Here is a 25,518-nt window from a genome sequence, read left to right as displayed (position 1 = left end):
AATTAATACTAGAATTTATGCAAAACAGCACCATTTTCTGGATAGTGGTGGGATTGTGCCCACTTGCCTGAATGACGCGTTGCCACTGCTGAGTTGTAAGGGGCCCAATTTCAGATACTTAAACTCTCCCAGGAAAGGAAGGGGATACCTAGTCAGTTGTACAACTGAATGCATTCAACTGAAATGTGTCTTCTGCATTTAACCCAACCCCTCTGAATCAGAGAGGTGTGGGCCTTAAATCGACATCCACGTCATCGGCGCCCGGGGAACAGTGGGTTAACTGCCTTGCTCAGGGGCAGAACGACATATTTTTACCTTGTCAGCTCGGTGATTCAAAAATACCGTATAGTTGAACTTACTGGTGAAGAAGTAATGTATTTGTCTTATATGAAACACCTTTTTATTTTCCTCTGAGTTCACAAATTTCCCCTGTGTTTAATGCCTTCAGTTTCCCCCAAACGCTATGATTTCATAAGCAATTTATCCTTAAATAGTATACTGTTTTATATTATAAAATATATATTTATAAAATTAAAATAATTTGTCTTAAAAAAGGATGAAAATATAAAACTAATATAATAATAATAATAATAATAATACAATAATAATAATACAATAATAATAATACAATAATAATAATAATACAATAATAATAATAATCCACAATGTATTTTCCCTGCAAGACTTGCTTGATCATGCTCAACATTGACAATATCAGATACAAAATTGTTTCATCACAACACAGAAGTGTAATAGGTCTCCAGTTTTGTATTAGATCTTTATATTGACTGTTTGCTTCCAGCTGTAATGATAAAGAAAATATAACTTATTTTTCGGTGTTAAAGAGGCTACATTTTACATGTGAATAATTAAAACATGATTTTAATTAAGCAAGTTTAAAAGATTGACGTTTGGCATTCAATGGCCTTCTTCAGAATCATAATCATAATTAAAACATGCACATATTGGACCTTTAATAAGTTTGTAGACTTTATACACCCCAATAGGAATATCCACAAGACCTAGATTTAACAGACTTTGCTGAAATCGGATATTGTTATTTCATACAAAGTCTATTGTAGATAAGAAATGAATGAAAAGTTCCTGCATGTGCAGGCGAGATGAAGAATGCTGCACTTTATATATTTACATATGTTTTGTTATATAGCAGACACTCTTATCCAGAGCGACTAGTGAGTGCATACATTTTCATACTTTTCGTACTGGTCTCCCATGGGAATCGAACCCCACAACCCTGGCATACTCTAACAACTGAGTCACACCGGACCCTGTACATAAATCATTATTTAAGTGGTCTTAGTTTTTCACAGATACTGTACAATGAAAGTACAGCTCATTTTAGAAATGTAGACTAGTCTTTGTAATTTAATGCAACAGAGGGATTATCAGGGCTGTTTTCACTAGGAACCAAACGGACAAAACTGGGAGGGGCTAACTTGAATTTGCATTTGTGGAAGCATTGCAAAAGGCTCCAAATGGGTTATATGTGAAAGAGGAATGGAAATGTGTCTCTCGATTAAAAAAAATAAATAATTGCAATAAAGGCTTATTAACTTTTCTACACTAGTGCCTTTATATTTTTGAAAGGTTTTGCTAATGCTTATGCACTGTTCACACTACCAGAATCTACTTTGTTGCTTGTTTAACTGTTCATCACCATTTCAAAGAACACCTCTCCTCTGACATTTATTACTAAAGAAGCGCTCCTCTGTTTCGTTGAATAGATCATTATTGGATTTGGTAATGATCTGTAGGAGCTGTAGGCTACTGTTTAAACCTGCTAGAATGAGCCAGATTGTTTTTCTGGATATGTAACCCCTCCTCTTCGGCTGAACCTTAGCCCTATAGAGGTCTGGGTATCCTTTTGTAAGCCAGTTGTTGTGTTGAGGCACACACTTTTCCCGATTTCACATCACGGTCTTATCTTAGAGCACTGCTTGTGGAGATCCATGGCTCTTATGGGAGATCTTCTCCTCCAGGCTCCCAGCACGGTGACACTGCTGGGGGCTGTGCTGTTTATGCTGGTCCTCTACCTCTTGTTCTCTGGTTCCAGCTCTGAGGAACAGGGAAGGAGCCCCCAGGACCCAGGCCGCTGCCCTGCTTGGCAACATGCTGCTGCTGGATCTCAAGAGCCCTATCACACTCTCTGTGAGGTGAGAGGTGTTGGAGTTTGTGTTGTGTTTTCAAAGCACACCATCTGGAGTAGTCAAGACGACTGAAACGTGTATCGTTACGGATATGTGCAATTTTCCTGATACGATTATGATCAGAGTATTTTTTGTAATTATCCGTGATCGGAAATAATATATATAGCGCGCATCTTTAAATCAAGTGCAAGATGCTACACCTTATAAATAACTAAACAGGCTAGTTTGCCTGTCTCGAAAGAGAAGGGCGGGCTGTACGTTGATCCTGCTGCTCTGATTGGATAGTGTTAAGCCGTATTTCTCCATCTACTCGCTTCATAATTTCACCCAATCACTTCCCCTGCTGGCGTGTTTAGTCAGATTATTTAGATCGCTGCTGCCTCCTATTTGCCTGCTACTATGATTAATCAAATGGCGCGCACGTTTTCTATCTATCAAGCAATCAATGTGCATAATATCTAACAAGCGGGCCGAGGGTAGGGAAAAAAATGAACTGCTGATGCATATTCTGACTGAGTGAGACAACTTTTTGCCATCCCGCTGCAAATTGAGGACACACACACACCCCTCAGCACGCTGCTCCTAATCTGCAGTTTGTTTGGTCTACATTTACAGGGAGATAGATATTTTGCCAACATCTATTTAGGCATATTAAAGCACTTCTGTTTTTTTTCTGATCACGAGTATCATCCGATCCAGTGGCGGCTCCTGAAAAAATTCTCAGGAGGGGCAATTTTTCTGATGATTTAGGTGACCTACACACATTTTAAAAAAGATATGTCCAGCAACAACATGAAGACAGGGCAGCATATAAGTCAATACCAGAAGCATTTATTGACTGATCTCAAAAGTGTTGGCTTACCAGGGTTGGTGGAGCCCTCAGTTTCATCTTTGCCTCGCAAACTAACTCAAACACTCCGCAAAAACTTCACACACTGGATTAGCCGGCTGAGGATGTGGCGGTTCTTGCTAATGTCGTAGTAAATATATTTGTTATAGTGAATATGGAATATGATATGTTGAGTAAAATGTTGTGCTAAGATCTATTTAGGTCAGGAGCTGGTTATAAGTTCTGTTCCTATCCAATAACAATGGACAAAAAGGGTCCTATCTTGTCAGCCTTGTCAGCAGGTGGCCAAGGACAACACCCACGCCATAGGCCTCTCAGTTCTTCCAACTCACGAGTTCTTGCTCTGAGGACACACACACACACACACACACACATCATCACTGTTAAACACACACACACACACACACACACACATCATCATCACTGTTAAACACACACACACACACACACACACAACAAAAATCCCCTCTCTTAGGCTGAACATTTGAAGACAGAGAACCCGACTCAGAGCCAATGCAACAGTGACAGTAGCCTGGAGGGGACCTCGCCCAACTCATCAGGACCAATCAGAAGATCAGAACTACTAGATTCAACCTACTTCATTTATTGCATAAAATGTCTGCACACAATGTTTCGGGGCTCTCTTCAGATAATAATAATAATAATAATATATGCCATTTAGCAGACGCTTTTATCCAAAAGCGACTTACAGTCATGCGTGCATACATTTTTGTGTATGGGTGGTCCCGGGGATCGAACCCACTACCTTGGCGTTACAAGCACCATGCTCTACCAGCTGAGCTACAGAAAGTGGATACTCATGGATGCGCATCGCAATTGTAAAATGTCAACACAATTGGAGACACCACGTCATTTTGGAGACATGTTATTGACAGTAAACTATTGTAGATGCGACTGCTAACTAAATAAAACATTTTAGCTGGCTAGCTAATCATCTTAGCTAAATGTGGGGCAAACAATTCAGTTATTTACCGTTAATTTGAGGGATTGGGGTGAAAGAAATCGAGTTACATAGTGATACTTTACGATATACTGTATTGACAATATCGCAATATTTTAGCGCTAGTTGGCTGTACCTGCACCAAAACACCATTATTGTTCCTTCATAGCTTGTTCTCAATCTTTTCACATTGGGAGCTAATTTGTTTTCAGCACTTTTATTTCCATGACTGATCAAAACTCGTTCTCATGGCTTTCTGATCCCTCTGCAACAGACATATGGTGCGCAATAAAATCACAGTATCGAATCGCAATACGTATAGAATCATGAGACTCGCAATGCTGATGCATATATCTTATCGTGGAGGTTCCTGGCAATTCCCAGCCCAAGTTCATTTGCCACAACAAATCTCTTCGCTAGCAAACGCGATGTCTTCTCCAAAACGGCAATGTGTCTCCAGCAATGTTTACTTTTTTGACGTTCTATGGCATCTCCACTTTCCAAGCATATATGACCACATGTAATATTTTGGTAAGTGATGCAAATAGTGAACTATGTAGGGCCAGGATGTAAAATATATGTAGCTGCAGCAATTTCTCTTATCTGATATGGTAAGTAATGGGGCTTAATTTATAGCTCCCTAAGAGTTTGACGAACGGGTCCGTGAACGCGATTCCAGATATCTTTACCTCTGAATAAACTGCCTTTATTATACCATATCCACCCTGTCCAAAGTCTCTACTTGGTCTCAGTTCTCCAGTAAACTTGTGATTATCAACACTAACCTCATCGTTGTGGCGGCGGACAGCTAGCCTGTATCCCTCATCCAGTTGAGTGAGTGGCAATGTCTTTTTCGTTCGGACCAATTTTTGGAAAATCCTCGGGTGTAGGACTTTCCGCCTTTAGTAGAAACCTGTTGAATTATTAAATTTGGTCTGGGAGGTCCTAATTGTTTCGTTGCCAATTTATCTTCATTTGTTCGCCGACAAAAAGGAACTTCTTTCAAACAATCCGCTCTTTTCTCAGTTACGTTCATGGTTACGTAACGTATGACGAAAGTGCGTAAGTGCAAGCCCACAGACACCCATTGAGATTGTATTGAAGGCTCTGAAATTTGAAAAAATAGATTTTACATGGGAGTCTATGACAGACTTCTGGGCGATTTTCAACCTGACTGAAATCGCCCCAAAAGGGGGGAGCCATTTGAAGCACGACTTTAGCCTGATTCGACATTTAGTGGCAGTGTGGCACTGTGGCAGATCAGACGTATAGATTACAACACTGATAACTACTGTTGCCGTGATATAATTGATTAGAAAAAAAATCCCTTCCTTTTCCCGTTTGGCAGTGCGTCGCCCATATCGCCCTATTGAACAGGCCGCCCCTGATCCGATCCGACTATCAACTGCAAATTTATGGTTACGAATATGGCTAGGTCAGCACACACCTTTTGAAGGTACTTTAAAATGACATTTGCAGCATTTGCCATGAATGAAATCTCCCAAAGTCAGGGAAAGGCACATTGTCGGCTGTTCAGGCGTGTTTCTTGGCTAGAATCCCGATCAAAAGCTCTGAAATGATGACTTTTCTGTCTATATTTCAAAAAACGTTTTTAGTGCCACTTTATTCACAACATGTATACAATGCTTACAATGTTTTTAATTTCTTTGGTAGGAGATAAATTAACTAAGGAATATCTTACCAGTTTTAGATCAAAAATCAGTAGACTTATTGGCAGTGGTGTAAAGTACTTAAGTAAAAATACTTGAAAGTAATTTAAAGTAGTTTTTGTGGTATCTGTACTTTACTTTACTTTACTATTTATATTTTTGATTACTTTTACTTCACTACATTCTTAAAGAAAATTATGTACTTTTTACTCCATACATTTTCCCTGACACCCAAAAGTACTCCTTACATTTTGAATGCTTATGTAGTGTCGAGATAACGATGCTGAGATGCTGTGATGACAAGAAATCCGCTGACACTGTCCTCGATTATAATAATTTATTACATCAAAGATTTCAGCGTCAATTTACAGACTCCTGCAGACATCTGGAGAACAACTGACCCAATCTCTAATATGTTGGTCCTCCCCGTCCTTTGTTTCAACCATGGTATTTATAATCTGTAACATGATATGGGTGGTTTCCCACACAGACCAATCCCAGGACGCCACATAACAGACTTCCTCTGTTTTAGGGGGCCCCTATAGTAATGCTCTCCAAATGGTTCCACAAGCGGAGTCAACTTCCTCTAACACACCATTTGCAAACGTCAGCAATGTCATAAACTGTTTAGACACTACACTTAGCAGGACAGAAAATGGTCAAATTTGCACACTTATCAGGATAACATCCAAATCAAATCAAATTGTATTTGTCACATACACATGTTTAGCAGATGTTATAGCGGGTGTAGCGAAATGCTTTTGCTTCTAGCTCCGACAGTGCAGTAATATCTAACAATTTCACAACATATACCCAATACACACAAAACTTGTAAGGAATGGAATTTAAGAAAATATACATATATGGACAAGCAATGACAAGCAATGACAGAGCGGCATGGACTAAGATACAGTAGAATATTATAGAATAGAATGCAGTATTTGTGAGGGAAAAAGGTATTTGATCCCCTGCTGATTTTGTACGCTTGCCCACTGACAAAGACATGATCAGTCTATAATTTTAATGGTAGGTTTATTTGAACAGTGAGAGACAGAATAACAACAAATAAATCCAGAAAAACACATGTCAAAAATGTTATAAATTGATTTGCATTGTAATGAGGGAAATAAGTATTTGACCCCCTCTCAATCAGAAAGATTCCGGCTCCCAGGTGTCTTTTATACAGGTAGAGAGCTGAGATTAGAGCACACTCTTAAAGGGAGTGCTCCTAATCTCAGTTTGTTACCTGTATAAAAGACACCTGTCCACAGAAGCAATCAATCAATCAGATTCCAAACTCTCCACCATGGCCAAGACCAAAGAGCTCTCCAAGGATGTCAGGGACAAGATTGTAGACCTACACAAGGCTGGAATGGGCTACAAGACCATCGCCAAGCAGCTTGGTGAAAAGGTGCCAACAGTTGGTGCGATTATTCGTAAATGGAAGAAACACAAAAGAACTGTCAATCTCCCTCGGCCTGGGGCTCCATGCAACATCTCACCTCATGGAGTTGCAAATATCATGACAACGGTGAGGAATCAGCCCAGAACTACACGGGAGGATCTTGTCAATGATCTCAAGGCAGCTGGGACCATAGTCACCAAGAAAATAATTGGTAACACACTACGCCGTGAAGGACTGAAATCCTGCAGCGGCCGCAAGGTCCCCCTGCTCAAGAAAGCACATATACATGCCCGTCCTGAAGTTTGCCAATGAACATCTGAACGATTCAGAGGAGAACTGGGTGAAAGTGTTGTGGTCAGACGAGACCAAAATCAAGCTCTTTGGCATTAACTCAACTCGCGGCGTTTGGAGGAGGAGGAATGCTGCCTATGACCCCAAGAACACCATCCCCACCGTCAAACATGGAGGTGGAAACATCTATGCTTTGGGGGTGTTTTTTCTGCTAAGGGGACAGGACAACTTCACCGCATCAAAGGGACGATGGACGGGGCCATGTACCGTCAAATCTTGGGTGAGAACCTCCTTCCCTCAGCCAGGGCATTGAAAATGGGTCGTGGATGGGTATTCCAGCATGACAATGACCCAAAACACACGGCCAAGGCAACAAAGGCGTGGCTCAAGAAGAAGCACATTAAGGTCCTGGAGTGGCTAGCCAGTCTCCAGACCTTAATCCCATAGAAAATCTGTGGAGGGAGCTGAAGGTTCGAGTTGCCAAACGTCAGCCTCAAAACCTTAATGACTTGGAGAAGATCTGCAAAGAGGAGTGGGACAAAATCCCTCCTCAGATGTGTGCAAACCTGGTGGCCAACTACAAGAAACGTCTGACGTCTGTGATTGCCAACAAGGGTTTTGCCACCAAGTACTAAGTAATGTTTTGCAGAGGGGTCAAATACTTATTTCCCTCATTAAAATGCAAATCAATTTATAACATTTTTGACATGCGTTTTTCTGGATTTTTGTTGTTGTTATTCTGTCTCTCACTGTTCAAATAAACCTACCATTAAAATTATAGACTGATCATGTCTTTGTCAGTGGGCAAACGTACAAAATCAGCAGGGGATCAAATACTTTTTTCCCTCACTGTATAGCTGTCTAGCTAGCTAAGTTAATTAAATATCACCAGCTAGCTGTCTTCATATTAGCTAGCTATGTTGATGTATTCATCATTGGAAATTAAAAACAAACTCAAAATGCATTTGTAGGTAGCTAACTAACTGTAAAAAATATTTTGTAACCTATGGAAATGTATTTATTAATGTCTACATTTGTTTTTGCCAAGTGTTTATTCTATTGCAGACACCTTAATGCATACTTTTACATTATATTATGTGAGCTACTTTTGTCCTTGAAATATTTAGTTGAGATGCTGTAGAATTCCATTCTTTCCTTTGGAGGACTGGTTCTTCTGGGGAGGGACAATATGGCCGACCGGTTGCTTCAAAACCTCTCATTGGCCAATACATAACATCAGCTATACAGGGTTTATATACATCAATGGTTTATTTTATATAAAAATATATATATTTCACCTTTATTTAATCAGGTAAGCCAGTTGAGAACAAGTTCTCATTTACAACTGCGACCTGGCCAAGATAAAGCAAAGCAGTGCGATAAAAACAACAACACAGAGTTACATATGGGGTAAACAAAACGTACAGTCAATAACACAATAGAACATCTATATACAGTTTGTGCAAATGTAGTAAATTATGGAGGTAAGGTAATAAATAGGCCATAGTGCAAAATAATTACAATTTAGTATTAACACTGGAGTGATAGATGTGCAGAAGATGATGTGCAAATAGAGATACTGGGGTGCAAATGAGCAAAATAAATAACAATATGGGGATGAGGTAGTTGGGTGGGCTAATTACAGATGGAATGTGTACAGGTGCAGTGATCGGTAAGCTGCTCTGACAACTGATGCTAAAAGTTAGTGAGGGAGATAAGTGTCTCCAGCTTCAGAGATTTTTGCAGTTCATTCCAGTCATTGGCAGCAGAGAACTGGAAGGAATGGCGGCCAAAGGAGGTGTTGGCTTTGGGGATGACCAGTGAGATATACCTGCTGGAGCGCATACTACGGGTGGGTGTTGCTATGGTGACCAATGAGCTAAGATAAGGCAGGGATTTGCCTAGCAGTGATTTATAGATGACCTGGAGCCAGTGGGTTTGGCGACGAATATGTAGTGAGGGCCAGCCAACGGAGCGTACAGGTCACAATGGTGGGTAGTATATGGGGCTTTGGTGACAAAACGGATGGCACTGTGATAGACTACATCCAATTTGCTGAGTAGAGTGTTGGAGGCTATTTTGTAAATGACATCGCCGAAGTCAAGGATCGGTAGGATAGTCAGTTTTACGAGGCATGTTTGGCAGCATGAGTGAAGGAGGATTTGTTGCGAAATAGGAAGCCGATTCTAGATTTAACTTTGGATTGGAGATGCTTAATGTGAGTCTGGAAGGAGAGTTTACGGTCTAACCAGACACCTAGGTATTTGTAGTTGTCCACATATTCTAAGTCAGACCCGCCGAGAGTAGTGATTCTAGTCGGGCGGGCGGGTACAAGCAACGTTCGATTGAAGAGCATGCATTTAGTTTTACTAGCGTTTAAGAGTAGTTGAAGGCTATGGAAGGAGTGCTGTATGGCATTGAAGCTCGTTTGGAGGTTTGTTAACAAAGAGTCCAATCAAGGGCCAGATGTATACAAAATGGTGTCATCTGCGTAGAGGTGGATCTTAGAGTCACCAGCAGCAAGAGCGACATCATTGATATACACAGAGAATAGAGTCGGCCCGAGAATTGAACCCTGTTTCACCCCCATAGAGACTGCCAGAGGTCCAGACAACAGGCCGTCCGATTTGACACATTGAACTCTATTAGCTTGTTTTGCGTTTTATGTGCAAATCATCTTAAAGTAATTGTCCAGTGTTTCCAGATATCTATGAAATATGACCGATAATTTGTTACAATATGAGTGACATATTCTTCCTTCCAAAACAATTTTAATTGAGTATGTTATTCGTTGCAGCGGAGGGTGCAGAGCTGGTGGCCGGGGTAGGGGTAGCCAGGTGGAAAGCATGGCCAGCCGTAGCAAAATGCTTGTTGAAATTTTCGATTATCGTAGATTTATCGGTAGTGACAGTGTTTCCTAGCCTCAGTGCAGTGGGCAGCTGGGAGGAGGTGCTCTTATTCTCCATGGACTTTACAGTGTCCCAAAACTTTTTGGAGTTAGTGCTACAGGATGCAAATTCCTGTTTGAAAAAGCTAGCCTTTGCTTTCCTGACTGCTTGTGTATATTGGTTCCTGACTTCCCTGGAAAGTTGCATATCGCGGGGGCTGTTCGATGCTAATGCAGTACGCCACAGGATGTTTTTGTGCTGGTCAAGGGCAGTCAAGTCTGGGGTGAACCAGGGGCTATATCTGTTCTTAGTTCTGAATTTTTTGAATGGGGCATGCTTATTTAAGATGGAGAGGAAAGCACTTTTAAAGAACAACCAGGCATCCTCTACTGACGGGATGAGGTCAATATCCATCCAGGATACCCGGGACAGGTCAATTAGAAAGGCCTGCTCGCTGAAATGTTTTAGGGAGCATTTGACAGTGATGAGGGGTGGTCGTTTGACCGCGGACCCATTACGGACACAGGCAATAAGGCAGTGATCGCTGAGATCCTGGTTGAAGACAGCGGAGGTGTATTTAGAGGGTAAATTAGTCAGGATGATATCTATGTGGGTGCCCATGTTAATGGATTTAGGGTTGTACCTGGTAGGTTCCTTGATAATTTGTGTGAGATTGAGGGCATCTAGTTTAGATTGTAGGATGGCCGGGGTGTTAAGCATATCCCAGTCACCAAGCAATACGAACTCTGAGGATAGATGGGGGGCAATCAATTCACAATGGTTATACGTGTGCCTGTGTTAGCTAATGTTGTAAACAAAATCCAGTTTAAAAGTTACACAAATGTATAAACCTATTACAACTGGAGCAGGCCAACCCTGTTCCAGCCCAGCACTAACACACTTGATTCAACCTATCAAACCTAATGAGTTGACAATCAAGTGTGCTATTGGTTGGCTGGAATAGAAGTCTCTCTGCTAGGTTGGCCACCTCTGATATGGATATATTTTCCTGATATTATGCTTTAATTTGTAATTATAGCCTACTTGTTACTAAGATGTCCAACCTTCACATACAAATTGGCTTATTTGTACAATTTGAAATTATATTAAATAAAGCGTTGATTACTTAAATTGAATGGTTTACACTTGTTTTAGTTGTTAACTTAAAGTAACTGTCCAGTGTTTCCAGATTTCTAAGAAATATGACCTATAATTAATTACAATATGAGTGTCAGATTTCCTTCCAATTTTGTAAAAATTAAGTATGTTAAAAAGCAGGTATTCTGTGTTGAATGGTGTGGGTGAACCCCAACAACAGAATGGTGTGGGGCTTATACCGGTAGCTAAAAATAGTCATGCAAGTAGATCCAGTGGCGGCTCCTGAAAAAATTCTCAGGAGGGGCAATTTTTCTGATGATTTAGGTGACCTACACACATTTAAAAAAAAGATATGTCCAGCAACAACATGAAGACAGGGGCAGCATATAAGTCAATACCAGAAGCATTTATTGACTGATCTCAAAAAGTGTTGGCTTACCAGGGTTGGTGGAGCCCTCAGTTTCATCTTTGCCTGTAAAAGCTAACTCAAACACTCCGCAAAACTTCACACACATGGATTAGCCGGCTGAGGATGTGGCGGTTCTTGCTAATGTCGTAGTAAATATATTTGTTATAGTGAATATGGAATATGATATGTTGAGTAAAATGTTGTGCTAAGATCTATTTAGGTCAGGAGCTGGTTATAAGTTCTGTTTCTATCCAATAACAATGGACAAAGGGGTCCTATCTTGTCAGCCTTGTCAGCAGGTGGCCAAGGACAACACCCACGCCATAGGCCTCTCAGTTCTTCCAACTCACGAGTTCTTGCTCTGAGGACACACACACACACAAACACACACACACACACATCATCACTGTTAAACACACACACACACACACATCATCACTGTTAAACACACACACACACACACACAAAAAATCCCCTCTCTTAGGCTGAACATTTGAAGACAGAGAACCCGACTCAGAGCCAATGCAACAGTGACAGTAGCCTGAGGTGACCTCGCCCAACTCATCAGGACCAATCAGAAGATCAGAACTACTAGATTGAACCTACTTCATTTATTGCATAAAATGTCTGCACACAATGTTTCGGGCTCTCTTCAGATAATAATAATAATAATAATAATAATAATATGCCATTTAGCAGACGCTTTTATCCAAAGCGACTTACAGTCATGCGTGCATACATTTTTGTGTATGGGTGGTCCCCGGGATCGAACCCACTACCTTGGCGTTACAAGCACCATGCTCTACCAGCTGAGCTACAGAAAGTGGATACTCATGGATGCGCATTGCAATTGTAAAATGTCAACACAATTGGAGACACCACGTCATTTTTGGAGACATGTTATTGACAGTAAACTATTGTAGATGCGACTGCTAACTAAATAAAACATTTTAGCTGGCTAGCTAATCATCTTAGCTAAATGTGGGGCAAACAATTCAGTTATTTACCGTTAATTTGAGGGATTGGGGTGAAGAAATCGAGTTACATAGTGATACTTTACGATATACTGTATTGACAATATCGCAATATTTTAGCGCTAGTTGGCTGTACCTGCACCAAAAACACCATTATTGTTCCTTCACAGCTTGTTCTCAATCTTTTCACATTGGGAGCCAATTAGTTTTCAGCACTTTTATTTCCATGACTGATCAAAACTCGTTCTCATGGCTTTCTGATCCCTCTGCAACAGACATATGGTGCGCAATAAAATCACAGTATCGAATCAAATACGTATAGAATCATGAGACTCGCAATGCTGATGCATATATCTTATCGTGAGGTTCCTGGCAATTCCCAGCCCAAGTTCATTTGCCACAACAAATCTCTTCGCTAGCAAACGCGATGTCTTCTCCAAAACGACAATGTGTCTCCAGCAATGTTTACTTTTTGACGTTCTATGGCATCTCCACTTTCCAAGCATATATGACCACATGTAATATTTTGGTAAGTGATGCAAATAGTGAACTATGTAAGGGCCAGGATGTAAAATATATGTAGCTGCAGCAATTTCTCTTATCTGATATGGTAAGTAATGGGGCTTAATTTATAACTCCCTAAGAGTTTGCTGAACGGGTCCGTGAACGCGATTCCAGATATATTTACCTCTGAATAAACTGCCTTTATTACACCATATCCACATCCAGTAAACTTGTGATTATCAACACTAACCTCATCGTTGTGGCGGCGGACAGCTAGCCTGTATCCTCGTCATCCAGTTGAGTGAGTGGCAATGTCTTTTTTTCGTTCGTACCAATTTTTGGAAAATCCTCGGGTGTAGGACTTTCCGCCTTTAGTAGAAACCTGTTGAATTATTAAATTTGGTCTGGGAGGTCCTAATTGTTTCGTAGCCAATTTATCTTCATTTGTTCGCCGACAAAAAGGAACTTCTTTCAAAGACACAATCGAGTTGGACTGAAGCCTAGCCATTTGATAGTAGTAGTGAATTGATTGAGGCTGCTACCTGGTCTTTTCTTAGTTCAGCGTTCATTCGTGGTTACGTTATGTATGACGAAAGCACGTAAGTGCAACCCACAGACACCCATAGAGAATGTATTGAAAGCTTTGAAATGTGAAACAAATAGATTTTACATGACAGGCTATGAGAGACTTCTGGGCGATTTTCAACCTGACTGAAATCGCCCAAAAAAGCGGCGGGGCCATTTGAAGCACGACTTTAGCCTGATTTGACATTTAGTGGCTGGCAGATCAGACGTGAACACTGATAACTGCTGTTGCCGTGATATAATTTTTTTATAAATTTATATATTTTTTTAATAATTTTTTTTAATTATTTTTTTATAATTGATTAGAAAAAAAATCCCTTCCTTTTCCCGTTTGGCAGTGCGTCGCCCATATCGCCCTATTGAACAAGCCGTCCCTGAGTAGATCGCTGATTGACCAGCTCATCCTCCTCAGGATGACATTATCCTCTGAGGAAATGGCAAGCATTTTTAAACGGTCGGGGCCCGGTTTTCCGATAGCGATGGGACTTAGGCTTATGAGTGTTATAATGATGCATCTTTCCTACTACGGCCGAAGATGTAACATGTGTTTCCCAAAACACCACGCATAGAGAATGGTCACTAAGTGCGTTGTTGGAGCATGTGTCGATCCTGATAGGTCCCGAAAGAAAGGGAGTGCTGCTCTTGGATCAGCTTAAGGCTGCAAGTATAGAGGCGGCTTATTATAATGCTTACCTAATGAAAATACACAAAAATCACTGATTTGGCACGTTAGGCTACACATCATGAAATATATTTAGACAAATTACAGACAGCCTACATGTAGCAAAATAAACCTCAATTGATTGAACATTAAATATGGGGGGCAGGTAGCTTAGTGGGTAAGAGCGTTGTGCCAGTAACCGAAAGGTCGCTGGTTCTAATCCCCGAGCCGACTAGGTGAAAAATCTGTCGATGTGCCCTTGAGCAAGGCACTTAACCCTAATTGCTCCTGTAAGTCGCTCTGGATAAGAGCGTCTGCTAAATGACTAAAATGTAAAAATGTAAAATGTAATTAAATGTATTTCAATATGATTGAAATAGGCCTATAGGCTACTGTTTATATTTTAATGCAGTCATCTCGGTTTTCATTAGAAGCATATTTTTATACGTCACTTGTTTGTATCAATTGCAAAGACATTGGCAACTTTGTATTTGTACTGTAGTCAACTTTGTTAGAATCACATGGTTTGACCATAACTTCCTATGTTTAGCGGAGATATTTTGTGTATAAAGTGACGCGGGAGGACAAAAAAGCATCTAACAATGCACTTAGCTGTTCTACGAGTGGTCTGAGGCAGGGGTTAGATTACGAGCGTTTTCAAGTGTAACGTAAATAACGTTGGTTTTAGGAAGCAGCTCGGATATTTAACGGTGCTCCTATGGCCACATACGACTACAGGATGAGTCAACAACATTATTTGTAGGGATGGGGGGAAAATGTATTGTTATATATCGCAATATTATTTTTGTACGATATTATATTGATATTTGACTCAAAGTATCGATTTGAAAAAAAATCGATAGTTAGCGTTAGCTAGCACTAGTTGGCTGTATTTGCGCCAAAACTCCAGTATTTTTCATCTTATAGATTGTTGTCCATCTTTTTAATTAGTGAGCCAACATGTTTTCCAGCACTGTTATTTCCTGACTGATCAGAAGTCGTTTTCTCATGCTCCCTCATCTCTCTGCAGCAAACAAATAGTGAGCAATATGTTTGGAACATCAAATCGCAATAAAATCGCAGTATCGAATTGCAATACATATAGAATCGTGAGAATCACAATACATATCGTATCGGCACCTAAGTATCGTGATATCGTAACGTGAGGTCACTGCAATTCCCAGCCCTAATTATTTGGGCATGATTTAACAGAATATGAACATTTGTTTTTACACTGGACAGTTACTTTAAAACTATACTGAACAAAAATATAAATGCAACATGTGAAAGTATTGGTCCCGTATTTCTTTCAGATTTATATCCATGTTAGTGAGCATTTCTCCTTTCTCCAGTGTGTATGGTGTCATGTGGGCGAGCGGTTTGCTGATGTCAACGTTGTGAACAGAGTGCCCCATGTTGGCGGTGGGGTTATGGTAGGGGCAGGCATAAGCTATGGACAACGAACACAATTGCATTTTATCGATGGCAATGTCAATGCACAGCGATACCGTGACGAGATCCTGATGCCCATTGTCGTGCCATTCATCCGCCGCCATCACCAAAACTAAAGCACTGATCATTTGGCACGAGATCAGAATGACTGCAAAGGCTTGAATATAATAACTCCATAGGTAGCCTAGCATACAAAACTAAAACAATCTGTTCAAATCAAAAGGCCTGGTTAACATGACATCAATAACACAGCCACATCCGATTCTCCGGTGCTGACACATTCAGAAATAAAAAGATGGTTTAGTACAGGGGTAGTCAACTCTTACTCTATGAGGTCCAGAGCCTGCTGTTTTTTTGTTCTACCTGGTAATTAATTGCACCTACCTGGTAATTAATTGCACCCACCTGGTATCCCAGGTCTAAATCAGTCCCAGTGGAACTGTCTTCGAGGTCCAGAGTTGAGATTGAGGGGTTTAGTATTTAGTTAAAAATCTCTGACGAAGGCCAAGAGAACAATACACACTTTTCAGTGAGAAAACAGAAATCCACTTTGGGTAATAAAAAAAACAACTTGTTTTCAAAGATGTAGCCTACGATACAATACTGGTGATAATTTTAAGGAGAACAAAAACTACTTAGCCTACATTTGAACACCACTGCAGAAGCTTTGGGCATCTTCCCCATTAAGTAGCCTAGTTTTGTTGTTGGCTTTTTGAAGAGAACTAGGGCCTATCACTCGCAACCCACCTCTTCCATTGCATTGTGGAAAAGTGTGCATCGAATTTGTCGTAGTAAATATAAAATGTTATAGATTGATCTGAGTAATATGTTGCGCAAGAGGTTGTGCAAGACAAATTGTGTTAGGAGCTTGTTTTCAATAAATGTTCTGTGTCATGTGTCTGATACTAACAGTGTGTTAGTTGTCTGTGCATAACATTTTAGTAGCGAACAAAGAACAGAGCACCAGATGGCCTAATCTTACAGGAGTACGATAACTGGACAACACCCACACCTCAGGCCCAAGGCCCCCACCAGTTGCTTCTCACGAGTTTCCTTTGACACACACAGACATCTCACTGTGGACGCCACACTCATTCTCAACCCCCCTGTCTACTGGTCGGGTGCCAAGGGCAGAGGACTCTGCCGTGCACCAATGGGGCATCTGCTCTGGACAGAGCAGACCCGCCTCCTACGCCTCGGGAACCAATCAAGGGACTAGAAGAAGGACCCCTTCCTTTATGTTACATTGTATAAAATAATGCTGTAAACTCTGTTTAAACACCCTTCTCAACTGTCTCCATGAGAGGCAATTGATTGGGGTCCATGCATGTAGCTTGAGCAGGACAAGATCTCTCTGTTTTAATAAACTGCCTTTTTGCATTAAGCAAATTCCTCTCTGTCTAGCGTCGATGGTTTGTACTCCCTCTCCTTATTATGTGTTCACCAACAAATTCTACTAGATAACGAGCCGAAATGAGTATAACATCCTGGCATTCAAACCATACTCGATTTTCTAAATGTCGCATACTATAGAGCCCCACAGTGGAGGTTTCATAATACCGTAAAACCTAGCGGTCAAACAAGGAAATGGTTCCAATTTTTTCCCATTGGGGATTTAAGAAACACTTAAAATAAGGGCTGTGTTTCGTAGGCTTACCCTGGCGTCTCTCTAGGACAAGGTTACTTATATATTTGGCTCTATTTACTCTCAGATTCAAAAACGCTAATTAGCATCAAAGTAGACATCATGCAAGACTACAAATCTCTTCAAGCTCCTGCATGTCATCTCTAGCTAAAGCCTTTGCTAACAGGTATTATGTCAATTTAAAACTTGCACAAGACAGTTCACATAATTGTCAATTTAAAGAAATGTTGCCAATTTATTAATTACTACATTTATCTAACATTAGATATTTAATCCAGAGATTCTTACCTTGGCCTCGATTCGTCAGTCTCGTCCAGATCATCATGGAATTTGTAGCTCTTTATGATAGTCACAGTAGCAGCTAATCAGCATTTCATTTTTGGGGGGATAAATACAAGCAGATATATTGGTAAAAGTCACCTTGTCCTAGAGAGATTTACACAGTTGTCATGCTAGGGTAAGTCTACACAAAACACAGCCCTTATTTTAAATGTTTCTAAAATCCCATATGGGAAAAATGAATGGTGGGAAAACGATTGGAACCATTTCCCTGTTTGACTGCTAGGTTTTATGGGTATTATAACTCATAATTTGTTACTTTTATTAAACATTCTAGTTTCACATACTGAGAGATGCGTCATGCGTGATTGCGTTTGTTTCCCGCTATTCGTTGATTTCGGTATCCCCATATCTAATTGATCAGCTGTTGTCAGAGCCGAAATGAGTATGACATCCGGGCATTTTAAAGTATTCTAGATTTTCGAAATGTTGTATACTATTAAACACTTTTTTCGCATACTTAAACAGCCTACTATTTAGGATGCATTTATGGGTATTTGGATACGCCAGTAACACCCTGACTGATTTACATTGTGATTCTCATAGTACTTTGTCTGCTCAATCTATTGCTCCAGCTCTCCAAGAAATATGGGTCCGTTTTCACGGTTCACTTTGGACCCAAGTAAGTGGTTGTTCTGGCAGGATACAAGACGGTCAAGCAGGCGTTGGTCAACCACGCGGAGGAATTTGGGGACAGGGACCTCCCCGCATGTCCAGAGACATCAACCAAGGACATGGTAAACAATTATGAATGACTGGTCCTTGGATAGTTGACTAAGTATAACATTTCACCTACGCGTTTAGCCCAACAAAAATTCATTATCACACATTCTATCCTTTGAGATTATTCAAACAAGCTTTTTTTTCACAGGGATTCTGTTTGCCAATGGAGACTCATGGAGAGAGATGAGGCGCTTTGCCCTGACGAACCTCAGGGGCAGAGGAGAAAATCATTGAGGAGATTCCTTACCTGATTGAAGTATTTGAAAAACACAAGGGTAAGAGCAACTAGTAGTACAGTAGTAGTAATATAAAATGAATATTCCTAGGTGACACGAAAAATGTATATTTTACTCATCCTCTTTTGTCTTTCTTTGTGCAGGTAAGGCATTTGACACAACCCAGCCCGTGAATTACGCTGCCTCCAACATCATTCTGCCATTGTGTATGGCAGCAGGTTTGAATACTCTGATCCTCAGTTTCGAGGCATGGTGGACAGAGCCAATGAGAGCATACGTCTTTTCAGGTTCTGCGTCTATTCAGGTACTGTCTTCACATTCACTCTAAACCAGGCCTGTTCAATTCCGGTCCTGGAGGGCCCGAAACACTTCTGGTTTGGTTTCTACCTGGTACGTAATTGCACTCATCTGGTGTCCCAGGTCTGAATTAGTCACTTATATCCCCATCATTCAACAGAATCTGTATGATTTGAATCTTGTTCTAAATTCCTCTAAAACAAAACACATGGTATTTTCCAATACTAAACACTCTGAAAACCATGTCATTATAAAGCAAGTCAAGACGTACATATATCTGGGAGTTTGGGTGGATGAGAATCCGAGCTTCACTAATCATGTTGAGAACCTGGTAAAGAAGCTGAAGTTGATAATAGGTTTTATTACCGGCATAAAGCTTGTTTTTTTCTTCGGAGGCCAGAAAAGAACTGGTACGGTGTACATTCCTGTCTGTCTTGGACTACAGTGATGTCATTTCTATGCAGACTTCAAGCACTACCCTGAAGGTGCTTGATTCTGTGTATCATGCAACTCTTAGGTTTAGTACCAACCAAAAGCATCTGACACGCCACTGTGATCTCTATAGTGCTGCTGGCTGGTCTTCGTTGCCTCTACATAGGCTTAAACATTGGTATACTATGATCTGTAAGGCCATTTTGGGGAAAACTACCACTTTATCTCTGTTCTTCTTTGATAAGGTCAGAAAATAAATAACAGTTACGGTCTCACTCCTACTAACTTTTAACGGTTCCTAAAATCTTGGAATTCTCTCCAGACCAGCTTGAAACTCCAGAATCTTGTTTCCTTGGAGGAGTTAAAAAGTTTGGTTGACTCACATGTTACTGAGGAATGTGATTGTCATTCTGACTTGATGCGGTGATACATATGATTTGTTTCTGTGATTGAAATGTATGTGTCTATGTCAAAACATGTTTGTATTTTTTATGGTGTGTCTATGTCTGTAAGTTGTTACAGTATGTCTGATATGTCTCAAACATTGTTCCCCCCTGCTGCTGTCTTGGTTGGACCAGGTCCCTCATGAAAAATAGATTTTCTCAATGAGACAAATAAAGGTTAAATAAATAAAATCAAATAGAAGGAGAGGATGAAAACCAGAAGTGTTTCGGACCTCCAGGACCAACATTGAAAAGCCCTGCTCTAAACAAAGTTGTGAAAATATACTGTAAGTAAACTGTACTCACAAAATTGTTTTATATACACTCTACTTTTTTTGTATGGTGAGATAGCTGTACAACATGTTTTCATGGCTGGGCCCGTGGCTAAAGAGTCGGAAGCTTATGCTGAAAAATTTCGACAGCAACCATAGGGATGTAAAGGAGTTGGTGAGGGGCCTGAAGGAGAGTCTCAACCCTCAGATGTGCAGAGGCTTTGTGGACTCATTCCTCGTTCGAAAGCAGAAAGTGGAGGTATGACAACTAACTAACTCAAATCCCTCATCTTAGGGCTCACTTGAAAAATAGATGAAAATCTCAATGTGGCTTCTCTGGTTAAATAAAGGGAAAAAAATATGTCCAGTGGAACTTCTCATGTCCACACCTAACTTTGATATCCATTAGAATAGATGCCTATAACATATACCTAAGTACTCATATGTAACCCATGGCTCTGTATCTTTCAGGAATCAGGAAACATGGACTCTCACTATCATGAAAACAACCTGATATCTTCTGTGACCAACCTGTTTGCTGCTGGTACCGACACCACTGGGACAACCTTGCGCTGGGGTCTGATGCTAATAGCCAAGTACCCCCACATACAGGGTAAGGGCCAATAGAAACACACAACCTTTATAAAGGGACCTTTATACTTAAAAGTCCAATGCAGCCGTTTTTATCTCAATATCAAAACATTTCTGGGTAACGATTAAGTACCTTACTGTGATTCTTTAAAAGTAAAATGGTAAAAAAGAAACCAATGGCTTCTTTGCAAGAGCAATTTCTCAAGCAATAATTTAGCTAGGACTGTCTGGGAGTGGTCTGAGTGGGGAGGGTATAACGGAAAATGCTAGCTGTTATTGGCAGAGAGGTTTGGAACTGTCTTTATTATTGGTCTATTAACTCATTTACCGCCTGGTGATGTCACCAGTCAGGCCAAAACTCCATCCCACCAAATCAGGCTGAAATTTCAAACAGCTCTTACACTAAAAGTATTATCATAATTTTCACGATTTCACAGTATTATTTCAACCTCATAGTGTGGAAATGTATATAAAACACAGGAAAAGCACGTTTTTGACTGCACTGGGCCTTTAATAAAAAACCGTCCAAGACCTTTTACATTGTGACACAAAACACAGACACTTAAAGTGTTGGCAGGAGTAAAATTGTCAAGAAGCCAACCCGAAGCACAGGTTATTGAACAGATAACAGGTTAAAGATCATTCAGATTAACCTTTCACCTCTGGGTTAGAGTAACAGTGGCACTTTTCCTGTATTTTTTCAAGACCGAGTCCAGGAGGAGATCAGCAGGGTTATAGAAAGTTGTCAGCCCTTGGTAGAGGACAGGAAGAACCTGCCCTACACTGATGCAGTGATCCATGAGACCCAGAGACTGGCCAACATTGTACCCATGTCCATCCCTCACATCACCAGCCGAGACGTCACCTTCCAGGGATATTTCATCAAGAAGGTCAGATACTGTACAAAATAGTTTTTTTTTGTATTTTTTTAGTTGTCCTGAAATTATTGCAATCCACTCCTTTTGAGTGTGCACTTTATTTATTAAACAAAGTTTCATCACTCATCACTTTTACTCTGAATATAATGGTGTCCTACGCTTCACTCTCACTGCAGGGGACGTCTGTGATTCCTTTATTGACGTCCATCCTACATGACGATAGCGAATGGGAGAGCCCCCCACTGCTTTAACCCCTCCCACTTTCTGGATGAGCAGGGACGATTCGTCAAGAGGACGCCTTCATGGCCTTTTCTGCAGGTATATAATAATAATAATAATAATAATAAATGCCATTTAGCAGACGCTTTTATCCAAAGCGACTTACAGTCATGCATGCATACATTTTTTTGTGTATGGGTGGTCCCGGGGTTCGAACCCACTACCTTGGCGTTACAAGCGCCGTGCTCTACCAGCTGAGCTACAGAGGACCACACATCAACTTTGTCATTTAGCAAATTATTTCATTGCAAGAAGTAGAGAAATCGTGGTAGCCTTTTGGACAGACTTCATGCTATTTTCTATACAGTGGGGGGAAAAAGTATTTAGTCAGCCACCAATTGTGCAAGTTCTCCCACTTAAAAAGATGAGAGAGGCCTGTAATTTTCATCATAGGTACACGTCAACTATGACGGACAAAATGAGAAAAAAAATCCAGAAAATCACATTGTAGGATTTTTTATGAATTTATTTGCAAATTATGGTGGAAAATAAGTATTTGGTCAATAACAAAAGTTTCTCAATACTTTGTTATATACCCTTTTTGGCAATGACACAGGTCAAACGTTTTCTGTAAGTCTTCACAAGGTTTTCACACACTGTTGCTGGTACTTTGGCCCATTCCTCCATGCAGATCTCCTCTAGAGCAGTGATGTTTTGGGGCTGTCGCTGGGAAACACGGACTTTCAACTCCCTCCAAAGATTTTCTATGGGGTTGAGATCTGGAGACTGGCTAGGCCACTCCAGGACCTTGAAATGCTTCTTACGAAGCCACTCCTTCGTTGCCCGGGCGGTGTGTTTGGGATCATTGTCATGCTGAAAGACCTAGCCACGTTACATCTTCAATGCCCTTGCTGATGGAAGGAGGTTTTCACTCAAAATCTCACGATACATGGCCCCATTCATTCTTTCCTTTACACAGATCAGTCGTCCTGGTCCCTTTGCAGAAAAACAGCCCCAAAGCATGATGTTTCCACCCCCATGCTTCACAGTAGGTATGGTGTTCTTTGGATGCAACTCAGCATTCTTTGTCCTCCAAACACGACAAGTTGAGTTTTTACCAAAAAGTTATATTTTGGTTTCATCTGACCATATGACATTCTCCCAATCCTCTTCTGGATCATCCAAATGCACTCTAGCAAACTTCAGACGGGCCTGGACATGTACTGGCTTAAGCAGGGGGACACGTCTTGCACTGCAGGATTTGAGTCCCTGGCGGCGTAGTGTGTTACTGATGGTAGGCTTTGTTACTTTGGTCCCAGCTCTTTGCAGGTCATTCACTAGGTCCCCCCACGTGTGGTTCTGGGATTTTTGCTCACCGTTCTTGTGATCATTTTGACCCCACGGGTGAGATCTTGCGTGGAGCCCCAGATCGAGGGGAGATTATCAGTGGTCTTGTATGTCTTCCATTTCCTAATAATTGCTCCCACAGTTGATTTCTTCAAACCAAGCTGCTTACCTATTGCAGATTCAGTCTTCCCAGCCTGGTGCAGGTCTACAATTTTGTTTCTGGTGTCCTTTGACAGCTCTTTGGTCTTGGCCATAGTGGAGTTTGGAGTGTGACTGTTTGAGGTTGTGGACAGGTGTCTTTATACTGATAACAAGTTCAAACAGGTGCCATTAATACAGGTAACGAGTGGAGGACAGAGGAGCCTCTTAAAGAAGTTACAGGTCTGTGAGAGCCAGAAATCTTGCTTGTTTGTAGGTGACCAAATACTTATTTTCCATCATAATTTGCAAATACATTTATTAAAAATCCTACAATGTGATTTTCTGGAGATTTTTTTTTTCAATTTGTCTGTCATAGTTGACGTGTACCTATGATGAAAATTACAGTCCTCTCTCATCTTTTTAAGTGGGAGAACTTGCACAATTGGTGGCTGACTAAATACTTTTTTCCCCCACTGTATCTTTGGTCTCTCTAGCAGGTCGTAGGGTGTGTCTGGGGGAGAGTCTGGCCAGGATGGAGCTCTTCCTCTTCGTCACCTCCTTCCTGCAGCACTTTCATTTCTCTCCTCCTCCTGGAGTAACAGAGGATGATCTGGACCTCACACCATTACTGGGGTTCACCCTGAATCCTTCACCCCACCAGCTGTGTGCCGTGAGTCGGATCTGAGATGAGTCTGGGACCAATGTATATTACACACTGCTTAGAACAACTTTCCACTTTAGACAAACATAGGACTATGTTGATTTATTTTTATTGCTTTTTGTATTGTGAATAATCTATGTGAATGATCTGTAAGTCACTTTGGATATAAGCGTCTGCTAAATGACATTATTATTGTATACTGAAGAAATACCTTGCTATGCAGCGCTAGGTACAGTAAATGTGTTTGGACATTTTGCATCACAACACCGGCGAGCAAGAGGACTCAAATGTTTAAGTCAATTATAGAGAACAAACCATTTCCTACTAATGAAAAAATATATAATCCTAATAAATAAAATGTGAGTATATTAAAATGTGTCTATTTGTGACAGTGGATTCGCCAGTACTTATATCAGTAACAGGTGTCTAATTAGGGTAAGGACCAATAGAAACACACAGCCTTTATGTAGGGACCTTTAGACTGCATAAAAACCATCCAAGACCTTTTACAGTGACACAACACAGAGACTGGTGTTATCAGCTATAAACACTGTCAAAGGGCCAACCTGAAGCACAGGTTATTGAACCAAGCTAAAGATCATTCAGATGATCTCTTTGTGTGTTTGGTTTGGATGTGTGTTTGCTTGTAACTATTAATGAATTGAAAGAAAATGTATCTAGTATTGGAACTGAACTGGTGAAACTGAATTCCTGGAAAAGCCTACTGAGCCAAGCCTTAATCCTTACAATAACAAAATATAAATAAAAAAAGATTACAATGGAATTCAAAATAAATAAAGTTGTTAAAATTAGCCTGAGCATCAGAGGCCGATGTTGTCCAAAGGTGGGGTGGTGATAACTAATGTTTGGAAACTGTTGTCTGCCTCCTGTGTAACTTGCCTGTCCAACCGAAATCTAAGTGTATAGTTTGAATCAGCACTCTCTGTACTCGTTGGTATACACCTATAGGGAAGTGTAGGAGGAACCCTGTGACATCAGAAACAAACATATCCTAGCTATTGCATAATCGCCCCATCAGTTTGTTCCTCATTCTTTTTCTACTTGTCAGAAATTCTATTCAGTGTTTAAATTAGAGTTGAATAAAGAGCGGAACATCTCTCAGGATGACAAGTATTGAAAAAGAGCGCCACCATGTGGTGGTCTCCAAAAGAGGTGTCAGTTCCGATTTGAGGTGTAACTGCCCCGGTGTCCCGGTTAGAGAACGTAAATGACCACTAGGAGACAGGGATAGAATCCACACTTTCTTACCACGCTGAACAGACAGGCACACACACAGCGACAGGAAGAGGACTGATGGAATAGTGAATTGTGGTTGTATGGTATTCACGCACTAACACCACGACGATGTTGGGGAAAG

At 40.7% G+C, this 25,518-nt stretch overlaps 1 pseudogene; it reads left to right on the top strand.

Moving 5' to 3' along the window:
• The first annotated feature begins 1,861 nt into the window (after positions 1-1,861).
• Positions 1,862-24,225, top strand: LOC121551544 (annotated as a pseudogene).
• Positions 24,226-25,518: the final 1,293 nt, after the last annotated feature.

The sequence above is a fragment of the Coregonus clupeaformis genome, unplaced genomic scaffold (assembly GCF_020615455.1).
Source record: "Coregonus clupeaformis isolate EN_2021a unplaced genomic scaffold, ASM2061545v1 scaf2507, whole genome shotgun sequence".
Classification (NCBI taxonomy): Eukaryota; Metazoa; Chordata; class Actinopteri; order Salmoniformes; family Salmonidae; genus Coregonus; species Coregonus clupeaformis.
This window is presented reverse-complemented; position numbering and strand designations above follow the sequence as displayed.